Source organism: Polypterus senegalus, chromosome 5 (genome assembly GCF_016835505.1).
Source record: "Polypterus senegalus isolate Bchr_013 chromosome 5, ASM1683550v1, whole genome shotgun sequence".
In the NCBI taxonomy this organism is placed as follows: Eukaryota; Metazoa; Chordata; class Cladistia; order Polypteriformes; family Polypteridae; genus Polypterus; species Polypterus senegalus.
Genome location: NC_053158.1, coordinates 49700998 through 49710301, shown reverse-complemented (window position 1 = coordinate 49710301; position 9304 = coordinate 49700998).

The following is a 9304-nucleotide window of genomic DNA, read 5'->3' as shown; positions in this document are numbered from 1 at the left end:
TAATTAAGTAATGTACAGTACATTAACCCTGTCTCCAAGACACATGAAACACTCAAATGTAAATAAACAGATACGCATTTCAGCTTTACATGAAAACAGTGCTCTTACTAAAAATGATTATTTTTGTTCATTCAGTGAACTAGGACTATTAGATGTTTTGAACATCTAATAGTCATAAACAAAGCACGTAAAGCAACACTAGGAAAAAGAAAATACATTCAGAGACACACATCTCCACAAACAAGACAGTATACTTCTAACCTCTTCTTCTGTTTTCAGCATAGCAATAACCTTTACATTTTTTTCTTCAGTAGATACACACTGACACCGCTCTTCACTATATACAGGCCTGGCCACTTAGCCACAGCGCTGTTATGTCTTATCAAAGAAAAGACACGATGACAGAGGCTATGGAGAATTCAGACTACATGATACAGGTTTACTCTTGAAAGAACAAGAAATCCATTTCAACAGCCTTCTTAAAAAGAAGGCTCAAACAGCCTTAGTTTGAGGATTTTGTTTGGCTACAATAGGAGACGTTAGTAAAATATCTGTGAAATGGACCAGGAGAAGAGAAGTGAAAAATAACATGCACAGATGAAAGCTGCAAGATCAAAATATTAAAATTCAACCCATATACATAAAGCAAAACTGAAGGAAAAACAAAACACATGTGACTGAGAGAGTAAAGGCACGGCAGCGTTGGCTGGGACTGCACAGAGATTATCTGGTTGTAACTGTGACTTGGACGAGAGCCACAGTTTCTATTACAAAATGTCTTCTGCTGGGATTTTGATTATTCACCAGCATGACCACTGTACCAGAAGACAGAGTCACTGAAGTATATCCTAAGCTGCTGCCCAAAGACATTGGCAGAGGAGAAGTGTTGCTGGCATTATGACCAAGTGGTATGTGCCTAGTGGAGAGTGGGCAACCAGGTGGTCTATGCCATTCTGACTTTCATGACGCAGAAACTGATTACCATCAGACTTAACTATTTGATTTGCTCGTTTCTGTCTACCAACTGTGGCCCTCCAGAGGTTTATTTTTCTTCTATGCCCCATCATAGGACTTTTTTGTTTTCGTCTCCTCCGTGTCAACTGGTCAAACAATCACATTCAGGAATCAAGAACTTCATCCATATCCTAAATCAACTGAAACTGTAATGGACTGTCTTATTTGCTTTTGTATCTTTTCATTAACTTTAAATACATCAGACTGTTTGTGCTCAATGTACATATGCCTAGATAAAATGTAGATATATACTGCATATATTTATTTATAGTGTACATATATTAATTATATTTAGTTGTTCAATTGGCATCTGTAATGTATAATTATTTTAATTAGAAAACCTCTTTCTGATAAGAGTGAAGGTTTGTTTTGCATTTTAGTGCTTCAATTTGGCTTAACAATACCTGGTTGATTTTATATTTAGTATACTTACATTTATTAGAAGTTATCATATTATTAATTAATGATAATAATCCAAGTAAATGCTGCACTTTGTTTTTGTTGATTAATAAATGGAAAGCACATTGAGTTGCATGTAACTGTATGATAAGAAGCTATATAAAGTTATTATCATGAAGTGCTAAGGGGAAGTGGCAGATGCCATTTGTAGAGGAATCCACCAAAGTAAGCAACAACATCCAGCTAAGCAGGCCATTGCTTTTGTTAAAGCATGGGAGAAGGCACAATGCCAACCTAGGACATCAGGTTCCCTGCTGCCAATAGCACAAGACTGGTATCTCCAGGCTGAGCTCCAGGTAGATTGACGAAACTCCACAACACCATTTTGGCAAAGACACTTAGGCCAGACTTGATATTTCGCTATGTTCACATTACAAGCCTCATTGCTCAATTCAGATTTTTTGCTCAGATCGAATTTGCGTATCTTGAAGGTTCATGCTCATAAATGACCTCTATCTAACTATAATGTGAACGCATCTGTCTTCCAAAACAGCAAAAATGTGCCCATTAATATGTTTGTGCGTCAGCCATCTGCGTCACCAACAACAAAAATGTGTCACATTTGTGAGGTGACTCACACATGGTATTAAAACTGACAAAAAGGACACACTAGTAGCTAGTGTATGCATTGCATTATGCTGTGGGGGACAGCAAAGTTTGTCAGATTGAGAAGGCCAAAAAAAGCCAGACGGCTAACTTTTGTTGTTTTTGTGGCTAATTCTGCACTGCTACAGCAAGTGATGTATGTGTACGAGGAGCACAAGAGTAATGGTGGGACTGTGACTGTCGTCACAGCTGTAGCTCTCCTCCATTGTTGTTCTACCATGTTGCCAGTGCTGGCTGATGACTACAGTACTCAGCTAATGCATGCAGGCAAAAAAAAACAAAAAAAACATGAATTCCATTTTTATTCATGTTGCACGGCCACAAATTGGATACGCATCTCATCTAGGACCACATATGAAAGTGACGAAAATCTGATTTGTAAAAATCTTATTTCTTTGGCCACGCAGCCATGAAAATATCAGATATGAGTCACTTCAGCCTAGTAATGTGAATATAGTAATGATGGCTTAATTAAATAAGCAGGTGGTTCTTGAAGAACATATAAGAACAAGCCGGTCAAGTATGAAGGGCTGGTAACAGAGTGTCAGAGCAAGGGGATGGAAGGCCGGTAACCACATTGAAGCCATCAATAAGAAGAGCCATCAATAACATTCTTAATGCTGCTGAAAAGGCTTCTTGGTGGTTTTGGGTTAGCAGGGCTAATATTTGGTATAGAATGTTACTTGGACAAAAGCAGGGGTTTCATCAACCCCTGCTGGGTCGCCCAGGTGAGGGTGCCTAATGATCAAAGACTGAAAACATCCTGAGACCCCGGGTTTATCACTGACGTTGTGTCAGTCTCAGGGTTATTAGTTATTAGTTAATAATAAATAATAATAATAATTCTTTACATTTATATACTGCTCTTCTTGCTACTCAAAGCGCTTTACATAGAGAGTAGGGAGCCATGCCAACCACCACCAATGTGCAGTGTTCACCTATATGATGTGATGGCAGCCATTTTTGCACCAGTATGCTCACCACACATTAGCTGTTAGGTGGTGAAGGAGTAAGAGAGAGACGGTTAAAAACAGGGGATGATTAGGGGGCCAGAATGACTAGGCAACAGAAGGTAAATTAGCAAGGACATCAGGATACACCCTTGTTCTCTAAGAAGGATGCCCAGAGAACTTTAATGGCCACAGACAGTCAGGACCTTGGTTTTACATCTGAATGATGGTGTCATTTTTACAGAGCAGTGTCCCTGTCACTGCACTGCAACATTGGGATCCACACTCAGACCACAGGGGAAGTGCCCGATGTTTGTCTTCACCAACACACCTTCCAGCAGCAACCCAAGCTTCTCCTAGATGACCTCCATCCAAACACTGGCTAGACCTGAATATGGTTAGCTGTAGGTGGATTACCAGGTCATTGTGGTGCTTTGCCAATAAATTACAGTGTCAGAGAAATGCTGCATCATTCAGATCTGCAGACTATTTGTGAGGTTGTTTTTAGAGTAACACAAACCTGGAGTATATGCTTATGCTGTGTCACCATGCCACAGTAAGGGAGCATCTTACATTCATTTAGTTACATTTCATGCATTTTTCACTTTTGTGGTCATAAACAACAAGTCACTTACCTGCTGAGAGTTCAAGGAACAGACGAAGTGAGCTGCTGTGACAAAAATCTGCACACACTCTGGATCCACATACGACATTTCATGGACAAGCCGCTGCTACACTCACAACTTTGCAGGTGATTCACTGTTTTGCCTCCTAGAGGGTTGTTTGAGCAAGTAAAAAAGGTAAATTCTCCCTGCAGTGTTTCAGCCAGGGTTTATCCCCTGGCTTGTGTTTTTCAATTCATTTTACATCTTTTTTGTCCATGTTTGATTATTTTGTTTATGTTAGTATAGTCATTTATGTTTATTATTTGCCGTATGTGTTTTTATTAGGTTTAGGTGTTTTTTAATTTCTATGTATCCATGCTTCTTCCATATTACTTGTATTTTGTGGGTGGTTCCTCAAGAGGTGGGGCCATCTGTCCATCGTCAAGGGACTGCCCTCGACCCTATAAAGGCTGAGAAAACACACATTTCCTTGTGGTACATTGTATGTGCTGGATGTTGGTGAATTCACTTTAATTATGGCTTTGTGGTTTTTGATTTTCTGGATTTAGACCTATTTGCTCTGTTTTTTAACCTTTGTGTTTTTGGGACTTGTTTACAGTTTACCTGTTCTGTTAAGGCAACTCCTTTCGGGCCTTTTGTGCTCTTTGGAGCTTCTTGTGCTACAGAGTATTATTTTGTGGTATAAATGTTTTATTCAATAAACATTATTCGTTTGACAATTTTGTTTTACAGGCAAAAGGTTGACGGTGTCCCTTCTTCTTTTGGGGCTTTTTTTTTTGCCAAAGTTTTTGGGACATTGTAGTATATTGGCCAGTTACCTATTTTCAGGGCCTGCTCCTTCAGCTAGTTTGGAAGCCTCATTTTGGGATTTTGTTTAAAGGAACTTACAAGATCACGGCACTCTCAAAGAAAATTTGAAACAGTAAACTAACCTACAGAGAATGTTTTATAATTATAAACAGGTTTGAATATTTGCCAATACTCTTTAGTAAAAGATTGAGAAATTTCAAAACTTTGCACAGCATAAGTATGTCAAATTTCAACAAAATTAGCCCACTGCTACACCAAGTGGTTTCATGTGGACTTGCAGACAGACAGGGCGACTGCAATAGGTGCTTTTGGCATTATATGCAAATGCACCTAATAAATTCAGTAGGGCATGGATTGCCTAAAGCAGGGGTCCTCAATCCCAGTCCTGGAGAGCTGCAGTGGCTGCAGGTTTTTGTTCTGACCTGGTTGCTTAATTAGAAAGTAATTCTTGCCAATAAAGCACTAACAAGCTATGAAATTAAATTAACTCTGCTATGTCAGGTCATTCTCATATCCTAGATTTTCTTTCCCATTCTATCATGCAAATGATTTGAAGGCTAAAATGGACGAGTAATTCTCAGTCCTTCACTTTTTTCTCTTCATTTTTCTTCCAAGTATTTCATTAAACCCAATAGTGCAGATAAATACACACAGGTGTAAATGTAAATAAGCTAAATGGAGAAATGCTGCTCTTTCTTGTCATTTGCATGTTATTGATAATAAGGAGCAATTAAAATAGCTGTTTAAGACAAAATTAAGCAATAAGGGCTCAAAATCACTAAAGTGAAGCAGAAGTGTTACTTTAGCAATAAGTGCTTTTTATTAAGCAACTGGGTTGGAGCAAAAACCTGCAGCCACTGCGGCTCTTTAGGACCGTGATTGAGGACCCCTGGCCTATAGCAATGCTAGATAGTTTAAATAGGAAATCAAAAATAGATTATACAGGTATAAATGGAAATATCTGATTTAATATTGGAAACATTGTAAGCTATTCATTTCTCATGTGCAATAGATAAATCTAGTTACTGCCATTTTTTTCAAAATTGAGTTTTTTTAGTTTTTGGCGTTACCATGTCTTTCTTGATGTTATAAGGAAGTGATGATGGCCAAATATGTCTTCATTCCGGTCATTGCATGATGGAAGAAGCTAGTAAGTACACAGTATTTTCCATACTACAAGACAAAAACCTAGCAACTCCACTGACCAATGAAGAAAGACCACCTACCAATGAAAACGTCGGATTACGATCACGTGATTTAAATGCTGCGACTGCGTGATTTAAATGGAAGGTGTTATGGATACATGAAAAAAACAATATTGTGTACGTGAAGTTCAAGAAAAATGAAATCTAGAGATAGATAATTATATGGGCGACATCATTTTCTCAATTTGCTGAAAATCTGAAAGATATTACATACTAGGTTTTTCCATAGTTGGTGAGATTTGGTTGCTCATAAAATAATAATTCATTTAGGTCTGCCTAAGCAAATAATAGTCAGCTTCCCTTGACATGTATAATATTTGCAGATCAGAAAACTGATGGTCCATTGTATTTGAGCAAGGGTAAGGGGTAGGAGGCCAACTAGTGTCCTTGTACAAGGTGCTGCCAACACTAAGGCTGGCTCTCTGTCTACCATTTCAGTTGTACATGTCTGCCTGTCATCATATACAGTATGCTCTTGCTTTGCATCAAACTGTTTGTTAAAATTATTTTTGTTACCTCATGGCTCTTGACCGTCATGGTTATTACCCCCGTAGACTTAGACTGGCTTTCTGCAAGGTGTTATGATTTAGGTTTTTCTGAGTCAACTAAATGAATTTCTGCAGTTATTTTTTAACATTAGTTTCATTGGAAAAGTGTTATTTTTGTCGTCTTATTTATGATGTTGCTGTGCAGCTATTTTGTGTTTTTGTTGAAATCATGGGTGCCAGCATTTAGTGTATTGTTGGAAAATGCTGTATTAATCACTCGGTTGAATAATTATCAGTTTTGCCTTTGGCAATGCCAGTAATTAATTAAATCAATTAACAAGGTGCCTACCCATGAATGCCAAAAGAATTTAGGTTGAGTGAGGGATCTCTGTTTCACTTTCCAGCTGGGACACCTGAAATATGAAGAGATCTGCACAATTTATGAATGAGATTCATAAACTGGTGTAGCCTACATGAAATACTTTCACTTTCTCCATTGTGGTTCAGCATTCTAATAGACTGTTTTATCTACAAATAACCCATAGGCACTTGTTGCAATAAACAAAATGCTACAATTTATTTATAACTTATGGATAATAGAAGATGGATATATGTTCATATACATATATAAACTTACGATAGCTTAGTTGAACCTTTTCTCTTCAATGGAAAAAAGGCACCCAGTTTAAGAATCCCAATCTTTCAATTCATGTGGTTAAGATGGATAAGTTCTTTAGTTAGTTATTAAGTTTCTAATGCAGCACAATGGCATTGATTTATTCACAGCTAATCTACACTGACTTACCTCCCGTGCAGAGTTTCTGTGTGCGAAGGTGAGAGTGACTCTCCAGGCTGGGGTTCAAATTCATATTTTGTTTCTCTTTTGCTCAATTTTGATTCTTTTATGTTGGAAAATATGCACATCATTCTTTATTTTTTTTTTTTTTCTATATATATCAGTTGCCTTTGCTATGTTCCATGTGTTTTGTGAGTGGTTCCCCAAGACGCAAAGCCTCCTGCCAGTCACCACCAGGAATTGTCCTCCTCCCTATAAATAACAGAGGGTTGTCCACAGTTCCTGGTGGTTCATTGTGAATACGCATTGGCTTGGTTGAGTTTTAGTGCCTTTTTCTGTGCTTTTTGTGTATTTCTGCTTTTTCAACCTGTTTGCTCTGGTTTGGACCTTGCCTTGTATTTCTGTTTTGAGAATTGTTCTCCTTGGAGTGCCTTTGCTTGCAACTCCTTTTTGCCTAGTGTGTTCCACGGTGGTTCATGTATTTACAGAGCTTTTTGTAAAATCCCCATTGTGGGCAGTATTGGAATTGTTTTTGGAACGTATCAGGATGTATATGTTTTGGGACTCCTAGTCAATGACAAATAAATGCTTCTCTGCACTCTGTTACTGGATTTAGGAAGAAACTTAGAACAACTAAAAATATCTAATATCGAAATATCTAAAAGGTACCTTCCAGTTGCACTGACACCAGTACTATAATACATTGGCTGGCTTTAGATAATTTATTAAGTTACAATTAATAGCTGTCAGAATTAAAGTAGGTGTAGGTATGATCTAAAGTAGGCGATGCTTTGATCCTTTCCTATCTGGCTTTCTGTGACATGTGGAAAGATGTTCAAGCGCACTTTTTCTTTCTTTGTTAAAGAGTTCTTCTCCTTCACTGCCTTGGTTGCACTTTCTGGCTGTAAGTAGTACTGCAGTTTTCTCTTTCAAATTTTTATATACAATGTCCTTGGTTGCTTGCAAATTATGCCTGCTGGGCATGAAAGCTAGGGGGCGCCATTAAGCCCCAAACTCCAAACATGAATACAGTACACAAAGGTGTTTATTACATAAAAACCTCGTTTACACCAAGACAAAACACAGGTCATCTTTCTCTCTCATTACACTGTTCCCCTCCAGTTGAATGTTGCCTTCCTTCCTCTCAGCTCCTACTCATCTGGTCAAGGCATTGTGGTCCCTTTCTATTGAGGAACCAGGAGTACTTCCAGTGCCACGGCATTGCCCGTTGGAAGAACTTCCGGGTCATATGGAAGTCCCAAATAGTAGGGAGTATATCTCCATGCACCACCCTGTTGCGGCACCCCTGAGCCCCAGCAGGGCTGCATTACTGGACTACAATTTCCAGCTTTACCTGATGGTGTCTAAATGAGCACTGATATCCAGGATTGCTGCCATCTAACGTCCTGGGGGATTTAACAGTCCCCAGAGACCATCCATTCCTGTCCTTCCCTTTTATCCTGGCCAGGAAAGGTACCGTAAGTATAACCGGTTGGGACGTCTCTCCATCCGCCTGGGGTTTCCCATCCAGGTAAGGGAACTTCTTCTTCTCTTGGTCGGGATGCCTGTCCATCCCGTATGGTAGTTACAATAAATACTGCTCAAAAAAAATAAGGAAACACTTAAATCACACATCTGATCTCAAAGAATTAAATATTCAAGTGGAAAATGTTTGCTGAGTAAATACTGTGTAATTAGTTGAGAACAAAGTGATGTAACAACAGTCAATGAAAATAAAAATCACCAACCAATTGAGTGCCGGATTCAACATCACAGCAAAAATTGAAATCATAGGCTGATCCAGTTTGCCTAAATTTCCTCATGGCAACTCATAATGTGACTCAGGAGTGTGTATGACCCCCATGGGCCTGTATGCACTCCAGATAATTTTTGGGCATGCTCCTGATGAGACAGCGGATGGTGTCCTGGGGGATCCCCTCCCAGACCTGGATCAGGGCATCAGTGAGCTCCTAGACACTCTGTGGTGCTACTTAATGGCTTTGGATGCACAGATATAATAATGCCCCAGTGGGTCTCAATTAGATTCAGGTCTGGGGAATATGTGGGCCAGTCAGTGGCGTCAATGCCTCTGTCATCCAGGAACTGCCTACACACTCTGGCCACATTAGGCCAGGTCTTGTCCTATACCAGGAGGAACCCAGGGCCCACTGCACCAGCGTAAGGTCTGACAATGGCTCTGAGAATTTCACCCTTGGTACCATTGCCTAGCATGTGGAGGACTGTGTAACCCTCCAAGGAATGCCTTCCCAGACCATCTCAGACCCATCGTCAAACCAGTCATGTTGTATGATGCTACAGTTTTCTAACATACATCATGTCGTCTCCATAC